The 20556-nt window shown below is 49.7% G+C and overlaps 1 protein-coding gene across 2 annotated transcripts in view; it reads right to left on the bottom strand.

Moving 5' to 3' along the window:
* The window catches only part of ADAMTS17 (ADAM metallopeptidase with thrombospondin type 1 motif 17), a 188851-nt gene that overhangs the window by 158275 nt on the left and 10020 nt on the right, over positions 1-20556 (bottom strand). The window lies entirely within an intron of this gene.

The raw sequence follows: 20556 nt of genomic DNA, 5'->3' as shown, positions 1-20556 counted from the left end.
TCTTGCTTTGAGAACTTGAAGGAATCTGAGCTCACAGACTGCACTTCCAGAAACATGCTTCCACGCTGCCCACATTGAATCACCACCTTCACGACCAAACTGCCGTGGGCAAGCTGACCTCAGATGTCTCCTGCCCCAGCCTAGAAGAGCCAGTTTTACGACAACTCTAACCTTCCCACTTTCCTCTCTTAGTCTATATGCTGCTTGAAACAGCTGTTTACGTTCTCCTTAGGGATGAGAAGGGGAGGAGCTCAGTGGTGAAAATGATTAACAATTGCAGTCATGGGAGGTCTCTGGAAATTTCCCTAAGGGCGTACAGCACATGAAGAAAGAGTCGTTCGAGAAGCCTACTAAAGCACAGTAAGAAGATCAAGAGCCACAGCCCCTTCCCTCCCATCCCAGCTTAGCTTTGTGGAAGCTCTACTGTAGCAGGATATGACCAAGAAGACAGGGCTCCTCCCCTTTCCTGCAGCTGTCAATCAAAGAATGTGTACTTCACTGGGGATGGGCAGGGGTAGTGCGGGGGACAGGCAGGCCACCACCATTTCTCATCCTCTCCAAGTCCAAGTCATAGAACGTAAATTCCCGATGGGGACCCCCAAAAACCTGAGGCTCCCTCCTTTCACCCAGCCCTCACTTGGAGGAAGGAGGCTGTATCCCAGAGAAACATGGGGGCCACCAATCACCTTGTCAGCTTGCTCACAGGGCAAATAGTCCAGGTCAGGGGAGGCAAGCTGAAAAGACCCGAGATTGATGGCTCTAACTATTGCCTACTGGAGTGGCTGAGAGAGTTTCCCCAGGGACAGAGTCAGCCCATGTGAACAAAGAGCTCTTACGCTCTCTCCCCGAGAACCAGGTTTCTTTGAAACAGATTGTGGGAAAGATCAAGCCTAAGGCCACCCCAGAAAGCAACCGGGATTGAATGGAAGCAAGTACGAGGCTGGCAGCTCCTCTTAATCAAGAGCAGGAAGCTCAATGGGAAGCCAGCCAGATCACCAGAGACTACCAGGAAAAAGGACAGCTAAGGAGAGCCCCGTGGGGTGAGAACATACCTCAGAGACATGTCACAAGAACTACCCTAACTGAATTTGGTTGGATCATATGTCCCAGAACGTAGTGCAGCCTAGCAGCTGGATGTGATACCCGACGGCAGACAGCTTAACAGAGAGACAAGGGAAAAGACAGTCAAAGCCAGCCCTATGTAACCATTATCACCCAAGTGACTGCATACATGCCCCATGCAGCTCCTTCTGAGGGGCAGCACAAAGGCTGCACTCTGCAAGAGGAAAAAAACATCATTAAAATGGCCTAGCCCTGGCTGGGTAGCTCAGTTGGTTGGAGTGCTGTCCCACTAACCAAAAGGTTGCAGGTTCGATCCCCGGTCAGGGCACATACCTAGGTTGCAGGTTTGACCCCAATTGGGGCATGTGTAAGAGGCAACAGATTAATGTTTCTCACTCACATCAATGTTCCTTTCTCTCTCCCTCTCTCTCTCCCTCTCTCTCTCCCTCCCTCTCTCTCTCCCTCCCTCTCTCTCTCCTTGAAATCAATAAACCTGTCCTCAGGTGAGGAGTAAAAAAATAGTCCATCTGAGTCACTAAAGAAATAAACAAGCAAACAATGACAAAAAGAATCCCCCAAGGGGGGGGGGGGAACAGTACCCCAAGTTCCCACAAGTATATAACGCAAAAGTCCAGTTTTCAGCAAAATATTATGAGACACACAGAGACACGGAAAATGTGACCCGTGCTTAGGAAAAAAGCAGGCAATAGAAGCTGCCTGTGAGAAAGCCCTTGGGGCATATTTAACAGGCAAAGACTTCAAAGCCGCCACCATAAAAATCTTCAAAGAATGAAAGGAAACAAGACTTTAAGAAGTAAAGGAAGCTATAATGACAATGTCTCATCAAACAGAGAAGACCGATACGCAGATAAAAATATCTTAGAAGAGCCAAATTAAAATTCTGGATTAGAAAAGTACAATAACCAAAAGACAAATTTCACTACAAGGGTTAAAAAACACATTTAAACTAGAAGAATGCACCAACAACCTTAAGAATGATAAAGATGAGGAAATCTAAGGAGCGGGGGGAAATGAATAGACTTGGAGAGATGTGGGGCACCACTAAGCACGCTAACACACATATAATGGGAATACTGAAGCAGAGGAGGGAAAGAAAAGAAAATTAAAAAAAAATGATAGTGGCTGAAAACTTCCCAAGTATAATGAGAAACATAAATCTGCGCGTCCAAGTAGCTTCACAAAGTCCAATAAACACAGAGAGATCCACACCCAGACACGTCGCAGTGGAAATGCTGAAAGGCAAAGAAAAACAAAATCCTGAAGGCAGCCAGCGGAACCTGACTCAGCACATGCAAAGGAATTCCAGTAAGATAAATAGCGGATTTCTCATCAGAAACAGTAAAGGCCAGAGACAGTGGGATGACATACTCGAATGCTGAAAGAAAAAAGCCATCAACCACTAATCTTCCATTAGCAATCCACTAGACAAAATTAGTAGTTCTTCTTGATTTAAAAAAAATTGACAAACTAGGAATAAAGAGATGAAATGTCTTCAACTTGAAAACAGTATCTATGAAAAACAAACGACTCCCATCATCCTGAATGGTGGAAGCATGAACTCTTTCTTCCTAAGATCAGGAACAAGAAAAGGATGTCCTTCCCTGACATTTCTATTCAACACCGTGATCCCGCCAGGGCAGTTGGGCAAGAGGAAGAAATAAAAAGGCATCCAGATTGGAAAGGAAGAAGTAAAACTATTCACAGATGGCATGACTTAATACATAAAACTCTCTGAGGACTCCACGATGAGCCATCTGAATTAATAAATGAGTTCTGCACGATTGAAGGATGCAAGACCAATAAACAAAGCTGATTGTATTTCTATAGCATAACAATGAACAAACCACACATGAGCTGAAGAAGAAATTCCATTTACAAGAGCATCAGAAAGAATAAATGCTTACAAATAGAAGTGAGAATCTTAGACTCTGAAAACTGCAAAACACTGTTGAAAGAAATTAAAGAAGACCTCAGTAAACGTAAAAGCACCTGTGTTCATGGACCGGAAGATTCAACATCACTAAGATGGCAAAGCTTCCCAAACTGATCTACAGATTCGATGCAAGCTCTATCAAAACGTCACCTGGTTTCTTTACAGAAACTGAAAAGCTGACCCTAAAATTCATAGGCAGACTCAAGGGATCTAGAATAGAAAACCAAAAACACTTTGTAACACAGTCCGGCACTTTCTTAAAAAGGTAAACACACACTTTATGCTCCAGCCACTCCACATTTATTCATAAATTTGTTTTAAAAATGTCCATAAAAAGACTTATACACAAACATTCATCGTGGCTTTATTTGTTATAGTCCAAAACTGGAAATAATGCAAATGTCAATCAATAAGTAAACAGATAAACAAACCAGATTTCCTATGCAACGGAATACGACTCAGCATTAAGAAGGAATGAACTATGATACACACGAGAACACGGATGAACCTCAAAACAGTGATGAAGAGTGTAAGAAGCCAGACCAATAAAGAGTACATACCGTACACTATACGACTCCATACATGTAAAACTCTAACAAATGCACTCCAGTCTAGTGACAGAAAGCAGATCCGTGGTTCCGGAGGAGGGAAAATGCAGGGAGGGACAGAGGACAGGTCACCAGGAGGCACAAGGAAACTTGGGGGGTGAGGGACATGTTGATTTCCTTGATTATGGTGGTGTGTCGCTGATGTATTTACACACTAAAACTCATCAAGTTGTCCATTTTAAATATGTCCACATTAGTATCTGTGAACTTTATCTCTAGAAAGCTTTAATTGGTAAATAAACTAGTTAAGTATGTTTACTGTCACAAGTGACAATATGCACTTGTGGTACAATGATCTGCTCCAAGACAAGCGCCAACAGTGGATGGACCCAACAGTTTCTCATGAAAGAGAGAAGGAGGTGGGTAAGCCTCTCCTCATGTTGTCTCTGACCTCCCGGGACACGGAACACGGAACGGGACACAGAACGGGACCCCTGTCATCAGCACATCATCACCTACCCCCAGGTTGGTAGTGGTTTTGAAGAAGGCTCCCACATCCTTTGATATTGCAAAACAGGGTCTATCGCCCTTCACCTAGAATCGGGGCGGGCCTGTGACTGCTTTAGCCAACAGAGTACAGGGGTGGTGGTGCTCTCTGATTCCCGCAGCTGATCCGAAAAGGCGGGGCAGCTGCCGGCGAGTTTCGGGGACTCCTCTTGCTCAGAGACCAGAGTTGCAGTGAGGGAAGCCCACCCACAGAAGCCGTGCGTAGTGCTGCAACTGGTAGTTCTGCCTTCAGGGCACTCACCCCAGGGGCAGACAGGCGAGGGAAGGAGCTCCTACAGCACTCCAGCCCCAGACTCCACGACTTTCCAGGGGAGTCTCCGACACGGCAGAGCAGAGACAAGCTCATCCCTCCAGGCCCTGGCTAAGTCCCTGACCCACAGAATCCATGAGCATCGCCCGTGACAGCTTCAAGCCACTGAGCTTGGAAGGCTGGGTAATTTGTTACACAGCAAGAGTAACTCATACAGACGTCAAGGCAACTGTTGGTTGGGTTTCTTTCCTGCTGAGCTAAGTATGGTAGAAGCTCACAGCCCTGCTAGGCTTCCAAAACACTACCCATGTCACCTGAGCCAACCTGGACTTGCGTGCCTGGGCATCCTACAGAGACACAGGCCCGGAGCACCCCTCTCGGAGAGGCCTCTCACTTAAGCGTCACCCCCAGCTTGCATGTGACTTCCTTCCTCCGCCGCTCTCGGTAGAATGGCGAAGAAGGCTAAGAGGGGACAGTGACAGAGACTGAGCAGCAGCTTCCAGACACCCCTGGGCCGAGGCCACCCTGGGGGTGGGCTAGAGATTGACAAGATGATCTAAGCCACCTAAGGGGGCAAGTGTAGCTTTGCCCCATCCTGACGACGGTACGGCCCTGCCACCTGGGAGCACCCTGCTGCTGCATGCTGACCGCGGTGTGCAGACAAAGGACTCTACCGTTCAGGCAGCGTGACGAGTCCCTGGGTGGTCCTGTGACCCAGGCAGGGCCATACGAGTCATCTGATAAAATCTGATGTCCCAGAGTACCCAAGGACCTAAGTTGTGGCTTCCAGGGGCCGCTTGTGCTTCTGTCCAGCAAGACCTGCGTGAGACGGGAGTGAATGCAGAGGGAAAGAGAGGCCAGAGATGGCGAGAGAGAGCAAGGACGTCCAAACGCACTCCCAAAGATCCTTGGCCCCACCAAGGCTGAAGATCATATTACCTGGAAGAGTTTTCACAGGAGCCCAAAAATTCCTCCCCCCCCCTTTTTTTTTTGGCTTCATTTGAGATAGAGAGAAGCCAGAGTCATGCAAGGCCTCCTGCCTCTGGTCCCTAAATGCTCTTCTGTGTTTATTCAGCTGATGTGGGACCCGTGTCAACGGAAACAGCTGAGCATTTCGGAAGGGATAAAATGAGATAATGGGTGTGATGTGTCTGGCGCGGTGCGGGGTGTGTGGCTGATGTCCTCCGTGTCTTGTGGACGGCACACGTGCCCTGTGGACAGCACACCCGTGTGAGTTCCCACGGACCCTCTGCCCTCGGGGCTGCCTCCTGAGCTCCCGGTTAGGCCTGGCGCCCAGCCGTGCACATGTACTATGGCCTCACCCGAGAAACAGCTGTGCCCACCATAGAAGTGCTGCCTCATGAGAGCCCCCCGCCAAAAACGGAAAAAAAACACACACGCAGATCTAGGCAAACAATTACGCTTTTTTTGTGAGAAAAGAAAAAAGGAGCCACCCAAAAGTACATGCTGAGAAGCTGGTACATCCCCTGCCAGAAACTTCTCCCCTTTACGGGATTCCCTCCCAATTTCCTTAAAATGGCAAGCTCATGTACTTAATTTAAAATCCGGTTCGCTTGGCAAAAAAAATCGCACTTTTTAAACAACGGTTCAGTGACATCTATTACCGAAAACATTACACCGCTGGAAGAGAACAATCTCCACTCCCCCGACCCACACACAAAGACACCTCTCTCTCACACACACACCCACACAAAATGTTTTAGAGTAGAACCTTGTCAGAAGGGTTATTATGAAGCATTTTATTTTATCTGGCAGCCAGAAATGATGTTCCGTTGTCTGGAGCCCAGGCTGCTAGAGATGCTTGCCACAGGCCAGCGGAAGGGGGACAGCAGAGGATGAGAGTTGCGTGTCTCCGAACCCCAAAGGCAAAGGCAGCGGCCAAGTGCCATCGGTCACGGGTCACCTGCAGACAACACCCAGGGTGCACATGCTGGCGGTGAACGAGAGTTATATTCTCCCTGCAACATCAACAGCTTCCTTCTTTTTATGCTGTTTCCAAATGCTTTCCCTCTTAGGTCGTTCCTGGCCTATCAGAGGAACTACTCTTTAACACGGTTGAACCTGGAATTTCATCCAGGAGCCTATACAGTCAGTGTCAGAGTCATGAAAAAAAAAAAAAGTATGGGAAAGGAAAACGGAATCCCTGGCTGGCCAGCCAAGTCTGCTCCGGCTTCCCCTCCCACGTGCTTCCGCTGCTGGATGGTCCATGTTGAATCCCTCAGGGAGCTTGACGGGGCCGTAGGAAAGGCCACCCTAGGGGTGCCAGGACAAATGTCACCTAGGTAGACAAATGTCACCTACATTAGACACTGGACGCCTGGTCAGATAAGACAGGAAGCCACATGGGACTCAGGGCCATAGATCCTTGTCTTGGGTCCTTCCTGAGTCACTGCGTCCCCAAATCTAGCCTCAAAGAGAAGCGGGGTATTTTGCTGGGGACACTGTGATTTATCACAACATGGATGTCCCAAAGAAAGCTGTGTTTTCAAACACACGATCCCATTCATATCCCTCCTTCCAATGCTGCCCGTGGGCTTGGCCAGTGACCAGGCCAGTGGTCAGGCCGGGACGGAGCCTTCACAACAATCTCACGAGGTGACGGCGGTCCCGAGGAGCTATGCCCGGTCAAGGTCACGCAGCACACGTGCTTTTGCAGTCAGGCCTCGAGCTTGGGCCTGCCTGACTCCAGGCTCTGCACGCCCTGCCCTGGCTGCCATGCAGCCCTCCGCACACTCTCCCAGCGGTGGGATTTCCAGCCCTGGAAGGAGCCGGGCGTGCTGACAGTGGACAAAGGGACGGACAACACAGGCTGTTGCCTCCTCTGCGATGGCCTACCCTGTGAATCCTTTGAGGTCCAACAGTGTTCAGACCCAGCTCAACCCTCTCCCCTCAGTGGTGTTCCCAAAGTCCCCGCCCTACCTTCTCAGAGCCCTAGGCCCCGGCCCGGCACCCCTTGGGTCAGTGAGCCTGCAGTCTGAGTGGCTCAGCCATTTCTGGGAACTCTTCTCCATGGGCCCCTACCCACTGTGGTGTCCTGGCAGGGCCTGGTCCTCCCAGGTTGACCTGGACACAGAGGGACAGGAGAGGCGCTGGGAACATCTTCAGATGCACTCTCCAGTGAACTTCCTGAATGCTTCATAAGGTTGTGTGTATCATTTCAAGCTGGAGAAAAACATAACTGTGCTGCCCTGGCTGGGTGGCTCCACAGGTAGGAGAACTGCTCCCTGCCCCGAAAGGTCCCGGGTTCCATTCCCAATCAGGGCACATACCTAGGTGGCAGGTTTGAGCCCTGGTCCAGGTGCGTACAGGAGGCAACCAATCAATGTTTCTCTCTCTCCCTTCCTCTCTCTCTCTCTCAGAAAAAGGAGTGAAGGGATGTCCTCGGGTGAAGATAAGAAAGAATAACTGTGCTACTCCTCTGCAGACTTTCATGTGAAAAATCTTCATCTCCATATGAGACTTGCAGGGACCCAAAGACCCTCCTCGGGGGAGGGCATCAGGTGGGGGCAGCAAGGCAGATTTGGGGGCAGACGCTCACATCGCTGGGACAGCCAAGAAGACCCCCACCGCTGAGAAACACATATTTATACTGAAGGAGGCAGTTTTGCAAACTCACAGGCCAGCCAGAGAGGCCCCTGACAGAAATTAATTAAGGGACTCAGCCCCAAAGCAGCTCCGAACATGCTCCACCAAAAAAATGATTAACTGCCCCACACAAGGGAACCAGCCATCCAGATGTGACTCAGATGACACCCTCCTGGACAGAGCGGGCGTGAGGCCCCGAAGCTCGGCTGTCCCCCTGCCCAAGGCCAGCCCCGCAAAGGGGAGTGCACCCTCGCCCCAATGTCAAGAGGTCGGGGACGGCGGAGGAAAATCAGAAGCCCCCAGAGAAGAGTCGGAGAAGCAGCAGCTGGCCTTGGCAGGGATGGCTCACACTTTATCTTCCGGGATAAAGTGGTACTTCTTCAAATATTGATAGAAAGCATGCCTGTTATCTTTGCGAGGGCCGGGGAGGCCGTGCACAGGCCCTGACCTGTAAGCTCTGTCTCCAAATAACGTCTGTCTCCTTGGAGAGAAGAAAAGCCCCTTTTCCCCTCCCCAGTCCCCCAGGGTCCCTGGGCACTGCTGTGGCAGCAACTCCCACGGCAGACGTGGGCGAGGTCTCTCTGGGTCCCCATCTGGGGGGCCTTGGCCCTGCACAGCGGGTCCCAGGCCCCATTCCGTGCCACCGTCACAGCTGGCCACCCACCCACCAGGGCTGCCTGGTGTTTTCTGCTCAGCAGAGCGGGCACACTCCCAGCTGCGCCGGGCTTTTCCCCTCCGGTTCACTGTCCAGCTCTGTCCAAACTCAGTGACAGGGAATTTGATCTACGACTTGCTAATGGATTGAGAAAGGTACATGCTCCCTCAGCCCGAAGGCAGTCGGTGCAACCCAACACCGGTCCCGGCGAGCAAATTCCTCGTCTGGTCGTGCGCGAGAAATTGCCCATTGCTCTGGAAGGAGGCTCTGCAAAACCAAGCCACTGCATCCGTGGCTGGAGAACGCCCAAGAAAACTGGGCAGCAGATGTCCTGATGAGACTTTTTTTTTTATTTTTTTGCTGGGCTTTTCCATGAGAAATGAGTGGCCTGAGAAAGCCAGACCTTTCTGCAGAGTGGGGGCGGGGAATGCAACCCTAAAGTCGTTCCTGAAAAAAGACCAAACAGTCACTCCAAATGGGGTGTCTGCTCCCCTTCCCTTTCTGTGTGTCCGACGTCCTGGCCCGGGGCCTCCTGCTGGGAGGGAAGCCGGGCATGCTCCTGAGCTCAGGCGCACACATTCCCTCCAGCTCTCTCCCCCTCGGAGGAACACAGACGCTGCTGATTCAAAAATCAGACACTTCTGCGGGAACTGGCAGGGGCCGCGCGCTCCACCCCCACCGCCCCTGGAACACCAAGTCAGCACCTCGGCCACCCGGCCCGTGCCTTCTGGGGACCGCGGTCCCTCCCTCCAGCCTCGGGGCCCGACCGGCTGCCAGGAGCTTCCTTGAGCCACCTGGACTGTCCCAAGCCAGCGTGCACTTTAAATAATAAACTGTGCATTCTTGATCCGTCTGCAGCTCGAGGCAGATTTTCCTATTTAAGCTGGAGGCCGTCTCTGCTTTGAGTTACTCAAGTGGGGCGGGTACATGTTGCATAAGAGCCCAGGAGAGAACTGGGAATGGACAGCACGCTTGTCTTCCAATGCCTCTGCTTGGGGGAGCTGCGGTGGGAAAAGGCATTCAGACGCGCGCTTGCACACACACACACACACACACACACACTTACAGGAACACGGCCGGGTGTCCTTTTCCTTTCTGTCTCCACGCACGAGTGTTAGATTCTCTTTCTCAATCAAGGAATGGGAATATTCGAGGAGCGCGCCAGGGTGCCCGCCCCGTACTGATTTTACTGTGTTCCCACAGAGGGCCCGTCCAAAAGAGGGTGGAAAGGGGAGGAAGACCTCGGGATGGCCCCACAGCGCCAGTGCCTGCAGCGCTCAGGCTGACGGGAGACACGTTGGTGAAAGGTGATGCAGAGGAAGGAGATCTGGGAGTGCGAGAGGTTGATGAACAGCCCCTCAGAGAGGTCCCGGTCCTAATCCCCGGAACACGCGGCTATGTTAGCTCACTCAATAAAAGGGGCTTTGCGGATGTGATGCGGTGAAGGGTCCTCAGAGGGGGAGATTACCCGGGATAATCCAGTTAGGCCTCGTGTGATCGCCTGCGTGCTCCAATGAGGGGGGCCAAGAGAGAGCTCGGGTGGCAAAGGGAAGGGTCCCAGTGACGCGTGCAGCCTCCACGGCCCTCTGCTAGCCTCGGAGAGGGAGGAAGGGGCTGAGAAAAAAGGAGCACAGGTGGCCTCTGGAAGCTGGAACAGTCCGGGAAGTGGATTCTCCCCTCAGAGCCTCTGGAAGGAGTGAGGGCCTGCTGACATCCTGGTGTCAGCCCGGTGAGACTGATTTCAGAATGCTCACTTCCAGAACTGTAAGAGAATACATCTTTGTTGCTTTAAGCCACTAAGTTGGTGGTTATTCCTTACAGTGGCAACAGGAAAGGAATAGAGGAGTCTTGCCTTCCAGCCAGAGTGCACTAGACACAACCAAGACAGCAAACAGCAGGCAGAGATATGTGTAACACTCAGAATGTAGACACAGCACCTGGAGATTCTAGAAAACTAAGACAGGCAATCAGGGTGGACTTCCTGGAAGAGGTGGCATCTAAGTTGGCCCTCAAAACACAAGATGGATTTCAAGAGCAGTAAAAAGACACGAAAAGGTCATTCAATACACTTCCATAAGCCAAGGTATACCTTTAATATACCAATGGTCTAGAAATTTGCAATCTAGTTTGAACCACATTAAATAAAAATTATTCGACATTCTCAGTAAGAGGGAACCTCTATGCACTTCAACTTGAAAACCCAATGAATTTACTAGGAACATATAACTTACCCAAATTGATCCCATCGGCAATACAAAACTTAAACAGGCCAAGTTTTAGAGAAGAAACAACAGTGAAAGTTATAAAAGAGTTACAGCCACAAAAAACCACCAGGCTGGGGCAGTTCCAAAGGGGACTCTACCAAACCTTCATGGACCAGATGACCTCAATGAGTCATAAATTGTTCCAGAGCTCTCAAAACAAAGGAAAATGTCCACAGTTTTTAAAAACTAGTCTAACTTCGACAGCTAAACTAAGAGTGAGAGCCCACATGCAAAAGAAGAAAATTACAGAGCACCACGATGTACAAAGATGGATGCAAAAAGCCTACACAAAACATTAGCAAATAGCATGCAATATCCCTTTAAGGAAATAATACATTCCAACCCCATGAGATTGCTAGCAGGAGTTCAAGGTTGGTGTAATATTAGGAAATCCATGTACAGTACACACCACGGTAATGCATCTAAGGGAGCGATCTCTTGTGTGTCTGCACGATGCTGCAAAAGCCTTCCAGAAATCCAGTGCCCATGTCTGATATTACAACTCATCCTCAAGAGGGCCAACTCTGAGACCAGCTGAGCAAATGCATGCATACATACTCAGCCATATCCACGGAGCACAACAAAAATTGGCAAGGCCACACAGACACAAATAGATAAATGGGGGAGAAGGGGGCATGCCCCTTGCAGGAGAGCACGGATTTAAAACGTGGAGGAAGCAGCCCCGTCTGGGCGTACAAGAGGAAACCGATCGATGCTTCTCTCTCACGTGGATGTTTCTCTCCCCCTCTTTCTCCCTCCCTGCCCCTGTCTCTAAAAATAAAATCGTTAAAAAAATGTGGAGAAAATGATGGAGTTAGAAAAGCACCAGTTCGGAACCATCACAGTGATAACTGAGTCTACCAAGCATCAAGAGATGCTAAATCTAGTGAGTGATAGTTTGATGAAGGACAGGATATCAACATTGTCTCAGAAGACCCCACAATTTACTTGCTGATTACCTGTGGAAAGGTAATAGCTTTACAGCAGAGTAACCCAGAAACACAAGCCGAGCCAAGGAATAAGAGTCGACATCACCAACCACGGACGTCCTGAGAAGAACATGCGACTTCCGTGGTATTCCTGCCGAGAATGTTTAACCGCAGTCCAATCGTGGAAAAACATCAGGCTACAACAAATTAAGAGACTCTTGTAACAGAAGCAGACTGCGCTTGTATTTTGGAAGGAATGTGAAGGCCGGGAACAATAAGCACTAAGTAACTGACCCTGATTGGAGGAGACGAAGGGGCCGTGACGACTCAGTGCAGTGTGACTCGGGACTGGCTTCTGCAGCGAGCGAACAAAGCCACGAAAGACACTGCTGGGACCACGGACAGAAGTCAAATACAAACGGCATATTAGATGATAGCGCTGTGTCCACGTTTCACATCCTGAGTTTGATAAATAACTGACAGTTAGTAAGAGTTCTTAGGAAATGCAAATAAAAGTATTGAAAGATAAATATGTGATGTCTGTGAGTTACTCTCGGGCGGTTCAGAAAAACACAGTGTGAGCGACGGGGAGAGGGAGGAGGGGATGCAGAAGATGCGAGAGAGAAGGCGAGAGGGAGAGAGACACAGCTACCTATGGAGCCAGTCGGGGGAAGTGCTGACGATGGATGAATGTGGGCAGTGAGTATGCCAAAGCCCTTTGCAGCTATAGCAAAACAAAGAGCTAACAAAAAATATGGGGGGAAACAAGGAAAGGGGACCAGGAAGAGAGAGCAAATAGTTACCTTGGAGTCTGGGAGGCTGGGCAGAACTGGGTGAGAACACAATCCAGTTCAGAAACTCCAAGTGATGGGAGCAAGCGTCGATTCCATACACAGAAGACGAGGGGCTCCAGACAGGGAGGGGGCGCAGCTCCAGGGTGGAAACACAGGAGGACCCCAAGGTGGTGAGATTAGCACAGAGCAGCGGTGACCAGGTGAGCACAGTGGTACCCTGCAAAGTGCTGGCGTGTGGAGGCTGTGCACACAGAGTGAGCCCCCGGCTGGCAACGCCCCTAAGAAAACACTCCAACGGCGGGAACCAGGGCTGGGTTCTGAGGACATGCCTCAGTCCCACAGAGCCACCGGGTCCCGGCGGTGAAGGGAAAGCAGAGGACTGTACAGGGATCCTAGGAAGTAGTGTGGGATCCTAGGAAGCAGTTCCGGGGGCCGGCAGGTGGGCTGGCAGTGTGGGAAGCAAGACTCCCATGCCTGCACTGGACTCCAACTTCCGGAACAACGTGCCACTGGGAGCACCCCATCCCGTGTTTGGGCACCCCTGCTTCATGCTGCAAAGTCGTAGCTGTCCATCTGGTGGCCTGGTCCTCACCCCCTCTCTTTCCTCCCTCCACAGGCCCAGCACACACCACTGGGAGTCAGAAGGACCTTCCCCGCTGCACGTCCCCAAGACTGTCACAGGAGGAGGGTGGGTGTGGTGATAGGGGACCCTCTTCCCCAGGGCACGTCCTGAAGGAGACTGTTAATCAGTGTTCAATCCAAGTGTCCCCAACAGCCCACTGCCCTGGAAGCTGCTCGAGGGCTGGGACCCACTCTCGAGTTTCCTGCAGGAGGCCCATGGGGGTGCCCAGGGCTGGGCCCAGCACAGTCGGCAGGAAACACGCGTGGGCCCAGCCACGACGCTGCTGCCTTTGATAACAGTGTCTGACAGGTTTAAATAGAGACCTAAAAATAAAATCTACTCAAGCCAATTTAAAGAAGACACACACACATACACATGCCAAATTCCTGAAAGCTCAGGCATACAAACTATAATTAACATTTACATAAAGATTCACTCAAACGCTGCCCCCAGGCCTGGCTTTTCCATTTTCCCAAGTCTCTAGTGATCATTTCACCAAGCAGAGTCTCCGGAGGTCGGGGGGGGTGAGGAGGAGAGACCCACAGCAGTACAGGTGGGACCCCCTAGGCAACAGGGCATCCCTTCCAGGTGGCCCTCACCAAGCCTCCAGGGGGGCCCCTTTTTTAAGATTTTTATTTTATTTATGTTTAGAGGAAGGGGAAGGGAAGGAGAAAGAGAGGGAGAGAAACATCAACATATGGTTGCCTCTCATGCGCCCCCTACTGGGGACCCGGCCTGCAACCCAGGCGTGTGTCCTGATTGGGAATCGAACCAGTGACCCTTTGGTTAGCAGGCCAGCACTCAATCCACTGAGCCACACCAGCCAGGGCCTGAATGACTACATTTTTAAAAGGAAGGACAGAGGAGGGAAGGGAGGGGGTACAGCACAAATCAATTGCCTGTTGATGCAGGAAGAATTTTTTGCAACTGGATATACAGGAATGTTTAGAAGGTGACACGCTGTCTTAAATTGTTGACCTTGGTAGATGGGCAGGGGCCCCTACCATACTGCCCACTGGCTCCCAGACCTGTCACCCGCAGGATTCCTTGTCGGTGCCCTCCCTTGAGCATCCCAAGTCACCCCGACTTCTGCTACTGCTGCGGTGGGCAGCTCATCCACACAAGTGAGCCAATGTGGGAAGGTCTGGGGGCCTGGGTGGGAGAGTCAATGTTTGGAAGGAAGAGCAGCACAGGGGGCTGAGGCAGACCTAGTCAGGGAGGCTTACACTCCGGTAGAAAGCCTGAAAGCCTGAAACCCTGGGGTGCTCAATGAATGAGAAAGATAGGACACCTCAGCAGAGATACTGAAACTGAAAATAAAGAACCAGCGGAAACATCACATAGGCCATAGTGTCCACATTTTTATATACAGAAATTTGTGACAGATGGAAAAAACCCATATGGTAAAAAATTATAAAGATCAAATCGTTTCTACATATAATAATCATAGGTAACAATGTGCGGGGCATCCTTTCGTTCAACGCTAACATCCTTTTGTTTCAACACTAGTCAAATGTTGTAGAAGTTTAACTGTTCACATCAATTAGCGTGTGGTAAAATTGGTTTGGTTACACATCATTTTGCTTAAAGTAGCAGAACCCATCGACGATGGTAAGTGAGGACTTACTGTACAGTATGTTGTGCCGAACATTGCTGTAAGTGCTTTACCTATATTAACTTAGATAATCATGTTAATACTCCTATAAAGTACGTGCAAACATCCCTGTTTTTCCAATAAAGAAACTGGGACACAAGAGTCACTCAAGCCAGGAGGTGGTGATGTCAGGAATTCAATCCCAGTAGGCCTGGATGTCAATTCTTAACTGCTACGATGTACCACCAACCGTCTAGAAAAGGTTATTTTGGAAACTGCAGAACATTTAGAACTGGACACTGGAAATATTACGTATTCGAATTTGAATGCAGTTAAAGGTGTGCTTACAGAAAAATGCATAGCCTTAAACAGATACACTAAAAATGAAGCAAGAGTTATGGTTAGTGACCTAAGGGTTCTACGCAAGAAGCTAGGGAAAAGCAGCAGGACTAAATCTAGAGACTATTTTTTTAAAAAAGGAATAAAAAATATAAAACAGAAATTAAAGGAAGAAATGAAAAACCAAAACAGTAGAAAAAGAAAAATACAACCAAAGCTAATGCTCTGGAAAGATTAATAAAATAGATCTCTACAATTAAAATTAAGGGGCTGGATTTGCATTCATTGACATGGACAAACCTGGAAAACATTACTGTGCTAAACGCAAGCGGCGCAGTACGAAACCGCTTATGTAAATTTTAAAACGTACAAAGCAAAACAATGTATGGTTTATGACTGTGTAGCACCAGTGTTATGCTAGTTTAAAAACATGGGCAGGAAGGACTCGCACCAACCTCGGGACGGCGGTGTCGTCTGGGGAGACCGCTTGCTGGAGGAGAAGGGATGGGGTGGACAGAGGACACTCAGTCACAGACATAATCATTCATTTCTCTTAAAAAAGGTAAGAGTCCAGAAGCAGATCTTAACATGGGTTAAGTCTGCATGCTGAGTATGTAGCTTCTGATATTTGTTTTGTTTTGTATGCAGTGGGTGGTTTGGTTGTTTTTTTTTTTCTTTTTTGGCCTGTTTTAAATATTTCATAAGTAAAAGTAATTTATACCTGCTACATTTGTTTACTTCCTCGCCATCTCCCTCCCTCTCTTCCCCCCAAACCCCAAGCTTCCTGGAGGCAGGGCCCACGCTGTGTCCTGCCACCCCCAACCCCTCACCCTCGCTCCCACCTCTGGCATGCCCAGTGTCCGGAGTGCCAGTGAACGCTGGCTGAGCGAACGCACCGGAATGAGAGGGAAAAGGTAATAAGCACGTCGCCTCAAGGGTAAACTCTGGTCTAGAAACACTCTGATTCCTCGATTTCATTACGGATTTGGGGCAAGAAGGGGCAAGAAAGACGGATTCAAGAATGACTCAACGAGGGCCTTCCGCTCCCAGGTCAGGCCTCTCTGTTCGGGGTTTCTCTTCCTTCGCCCTTTCACACAGAACAAGGACAGGAAAGGGGCCCCCTGAAAATGGAGAATGGCGGTGGGGTGGAATAACAGTAATTGTAAACACAGCCGCGGCGACAGCAGCCAACATGTGTTAGCTGTGAAGCGACGAGTGTGCAGGACCTCACTGAAAACCCACTACGTCTCCAAGAGGAAGACGAGGTTACTGAGGTGCAGGTGGAGGAACGGAAGTTCAGAGCAGCTCAGGCCTTTCTAACTCAACTAAAGTCGTGTAGCTCCTTTAATGAGATCAAAAAACAACTAAATACAGGATCAGCCAACTGAGACATCTGCTCTTGTAGAAAGAGTCCCTTTATAGGGCTCACTTCTGATTTCCTCTAAATTTGGTTTTTTTTTACCTTTTAGGCATTTGTGAGAGTTCTCATGAACATGTCCTGCTGACCCACTGCGCTGGAAGGGGCAACATCACCCCCAAATGCGTGTTCCTCAGCTCCAACCACAAGAAGCACATGAGGCCAGCTTCATCTCAATGTTACAGATAAGAAAACAGAGGCTGTTAGGGGCTGATTGGTGTGTCCTCACCAGTAGTATCTAGGAATGGGACTGTGTTTGGAGATAAGCTATTTACTGAGCTAATCAAATAACAGTGAGGTCATTAGGGTGAGCCATAATCCAATCTGACTGGTTTTCAAGCAAGAACAGGAGATTAGGAGTCAGACAAGCAGGGGTGGGGGTGGGGAGGTGGCCAGGGACATGCCTATGAAAACAGAAAGAAGATGACCACCTACAAGCCAAGGAGAGAGGCCTCAGAAGAAATCAACCCTGCTAACACCTTGGTCTGGAACTTCCAACAGCTTGATCTTGGACTTCCAGAGCCTCTAGAACTGGGAAGAGATAAATACCTTCTGTTTAAGCCGCCTAGGCTGTGGCCCCTTGTTCCAGCCACTGTGGCAGACCAGCACAAAGGCACAGAGAAGTCAGGGGGCTCCTCTCGGGTCACAACAGGGAGACAGAGAGGGCCTCAAGTGGGACTCTTCTTTCTCCCAGAATGATAATTCTTAAAATATTGCTGTCTACTTTTGGAGTTGCTTAAACACTTAAAATATTAATGAGGAGAAACCCAAATGCCCTTGGGTTTCGCTTCCAGTGGAGACGCAGAAGCCCAAGGCAGACCATCTCTACCACCAAAACAGGACAAACTGAATAAACCACAAAATCTTATTTTTTTTTAATCCACTAAAAAGCTGAGATCTCCAAGAAGTTAGAGGGACCAAATTCTGGAGGGACTGAGCCTCTTCTGCATGAGCAAAACCCAGATGCCACTTTCATCCCTGGGGCACAGGGAGTAAGGAGCTAACCAGGAAAATTTTATGGAACTTGGAAGGAACCAGCCCAAGTATTATGAACCACATGGGCTGCAATGATGGATTAGATCTGAGTTAGAGGTGCTCTGAATCCACTCCACCAGGCTTTTACCAAGTGTGTGGCAGTTTGCAAGGAGTGGAGACCAGGGTAAAAAACAGACGGATGGCTCCTTAGACCTGAGCCCCTCAGATCCTGCCTCCGGACACGGAGACAAACCAGTGACGGGCGCAAAGGAATTAGAGCTGCAATCCAAGCCACCCTGCCTCAACCTTGATTAAACAGAGTGCACCCCCTCATCCTCGAGGCCTCTCCCTCCTCGCCAGAGAGGAGCCAGAGGACGACAAAGCTGCCACACAGAGAAAGAACTGCCGAGAAGCCAGCCGGCCACGCCTGGGGCAGTGAGGTTGCTGGTGGTTAAGCCAGTCCGATTGCTGTCATTTCCAACCAAATGAATCTCAACTGATGCAAGGCACAAGCTGCAACCAACCCTTTGCTACAGAGTATATATGTAGACACACACACACACACACAGTTACATGTGCAAATGCTTGTACACATTAGCAATTTCTGGAGACTCATGGTATCTTCTAAGTACTGGCGAAACATGAACTTCTTCATGCTATCAGTTAACCAGACAATATCACAAAATACCTGTGACTATTTAAAAACCAACCACAGCAGAACTTGAACTACAAAGTAGACAGGGGTGCCTCATGGGTTCCTTCGCTGGAGGTGTTCTGACAAGCCTTCCACTGCTCGAAGCGTGTAGGAGTCCTGTTCGGAAGGTGCCTCGTGGCAAATTCATTGTGTTAGTTTACCACCCACCTCTACTGTGACCTGTCACGTCTACCACGGCAGAGGAAGAGACGGAGATTCACTGCTACTAAAGATGCTAGGGGAAGATTCCACACTGACTCTGAAAGGAGAAACTAAAAGAGCCACAGAAGACAGACAGAAAGCTTTAAAGCAACGACAACCACTTAACAGTTGAAAAGCATTTCAAAATATCCCAAGTGCCATGTCCGTTGCTGAGAATGGCCAAAAAAAGTTCAAAAATGTATGCTCTCACCAAAAGAAAAAAAAAAGACTCACACAGACGCCATATTTTCATGCCAAGTTCCAACCTTCCAAACTGGAGTGATATTTTATGAATCGGTTTATAAGGTCCTAAAAATAAGGAGCTATAACAGAAACAGGATCAGCCTGTCCCCTCTCCGGGAGCCCCAAGGATGGCTAGAAATGCAAGCTCTGTTATACCGAGGGCAGGCAGCAGCTCCCTCCAGGTCGCTTTTCATGTGTTGGTACCTCTCCCCGCCAGAGAGCACAGCGGCTTACCTGGCCCAACTCGCAGGGAAACAGAGTGCTTCATAGAGGAGGAAGAGTTATCAGACTCCACCGGCAGGAGCCAACTGGCTACTCCCAAGCCATCTCCCAGGTTGGGGTGACATGAGCTTAAGGACAAGGCATGGTGACAGCTACAGCCACTATGTTCAGCCACAAAGGACACATTCCCATGGAGAAGCTTGGATTACTCTGATTAATCTCTCCAGGAAACTTCAGAACTGTCTTTTGCACCCTGGCCAGTGTGGCTTAGTTGGTGGGAGCATCGTCCCATAGACGGAAAGGTTCCAGGTTCGATTCCCAGTCAGGGCACAGACTCAGGTTGTGGGTTTGATGCCCAGTTGGGGTAAGTATGAGAAGGTAACCAATTGATGTTTCTCTCTCGCATCAATGCCTCCCTCTCTCTCTCTCTCTATCTTCCCTCCTTCCCTTCCTCTTTCTAAAAGCAATTAAGAAGTGCTTCAAGTGAGACCTCACTTGAAAGAGTGAGACCTCAAATGAAAGAGTCCTCAAGTGAGAATTTAAAAAAATGTCTTTTGCTAGTGTCCCAGTAAATTAATTTTCCCACTTTCTAAACTCCCAAGGCATGACGCTTATGAGCTAAACCTATTAAGAGGCCCACTGTGCTCAACACAGCAGCAAAGTTCACAGAGCACCTTCTGTAAAGTGACAAGGACCAGAAGCAAAATATACGCCTTTCTGCTGTGCCTGTGTTCCCGCCCAGGACAGAGCCTGGAGTTGGGACCACCTTGAAAGCACCTGTTTCTCCCGCCCAGCAAAGCACCTGGACGTGGGTTTGGGGGGCGGGGAAAGGCAGGTTATTCTCTAAGCAACACCAGAAGTGTGCCCCTTGGCACGACTGCTCTTGTTTTTGCCTCGTTTCCATCACATCTTCCCCGCCCTGCTTTCATTACAGTCTCATTTCCTTCGTTACAGACTGAAGAGTCTATGGAAAGGATGCCTCGACACTCCCCCCCGGGGACTGGAATGCAAATGCAAGCACAGGGCAGCATCTAGTCAGCAGTCCGAGCCGTCATGCCCCTCGAGAGGAGGGCGGCTGGTGAGCGGACAAATATTCTGTGACATCACCCGCGTGCACCCTGGTTTCTGACCGCTGACCGGCAGGCAGCTCACGGTCGCTGGTTTGACTGGAGGGGCAATGAGATTCAAACATTTTTGCCCTTGGATTTCATGGTATGTTTAGGCCATGGTCCATCCATCCTCCCTGCTTTTTTTGTAAGGATACAGGAAGGCACGGAGCAAAACCCTAATGCACGGTGGCAGGCTCTCTCCGTTTACCACACAGAGCTCTCTGGGGGCTGCAGAGATGGCCTTGACCCAGCAAAATCCCCTCGCACGCCCCACTGATGGAGGTAGACTAGGCTGAGGAGCGCGACTACCTGGACGGCAACAGGGCTGAGCAGCCTCACTACCTGGACAGCAACAGGGCCGAGCAGCAGAGGCTGGTTCCTGCACAGCAAGGTTGTTCTAAAAGAGAGCCGCCTCATTGATTTACGTCCGAGGGCTCTGGAACACTATAAACAAAGACATGCTCTAGTTTCACAGAAGTCTCGAAACTACAAAAGCACAGCTCCCGAAGGT

The sequence above is a fragment of the Phyllostomus discolor genome, chromosome 12, assembly GCF_004126475.2.
Source record: "Phyllostomus discolor isolate MPI-MPIP mPhyDis1 chromosome 12, mPhyDis1.pri.v3, whole genome shotgun sequence".
Taxonomy (NCBI): Eukaryota; Metazoa; Chordata; class Mammalia; order Chiroptera; family Phyllostomidae; genus Phyllostomus; species Phyllostomus discolor.
The sequence above is the reverse complement of the archived record's forward strand: the minus strand, read 5'-3'. Positions and strand labels throughout refer to the sequence as shown.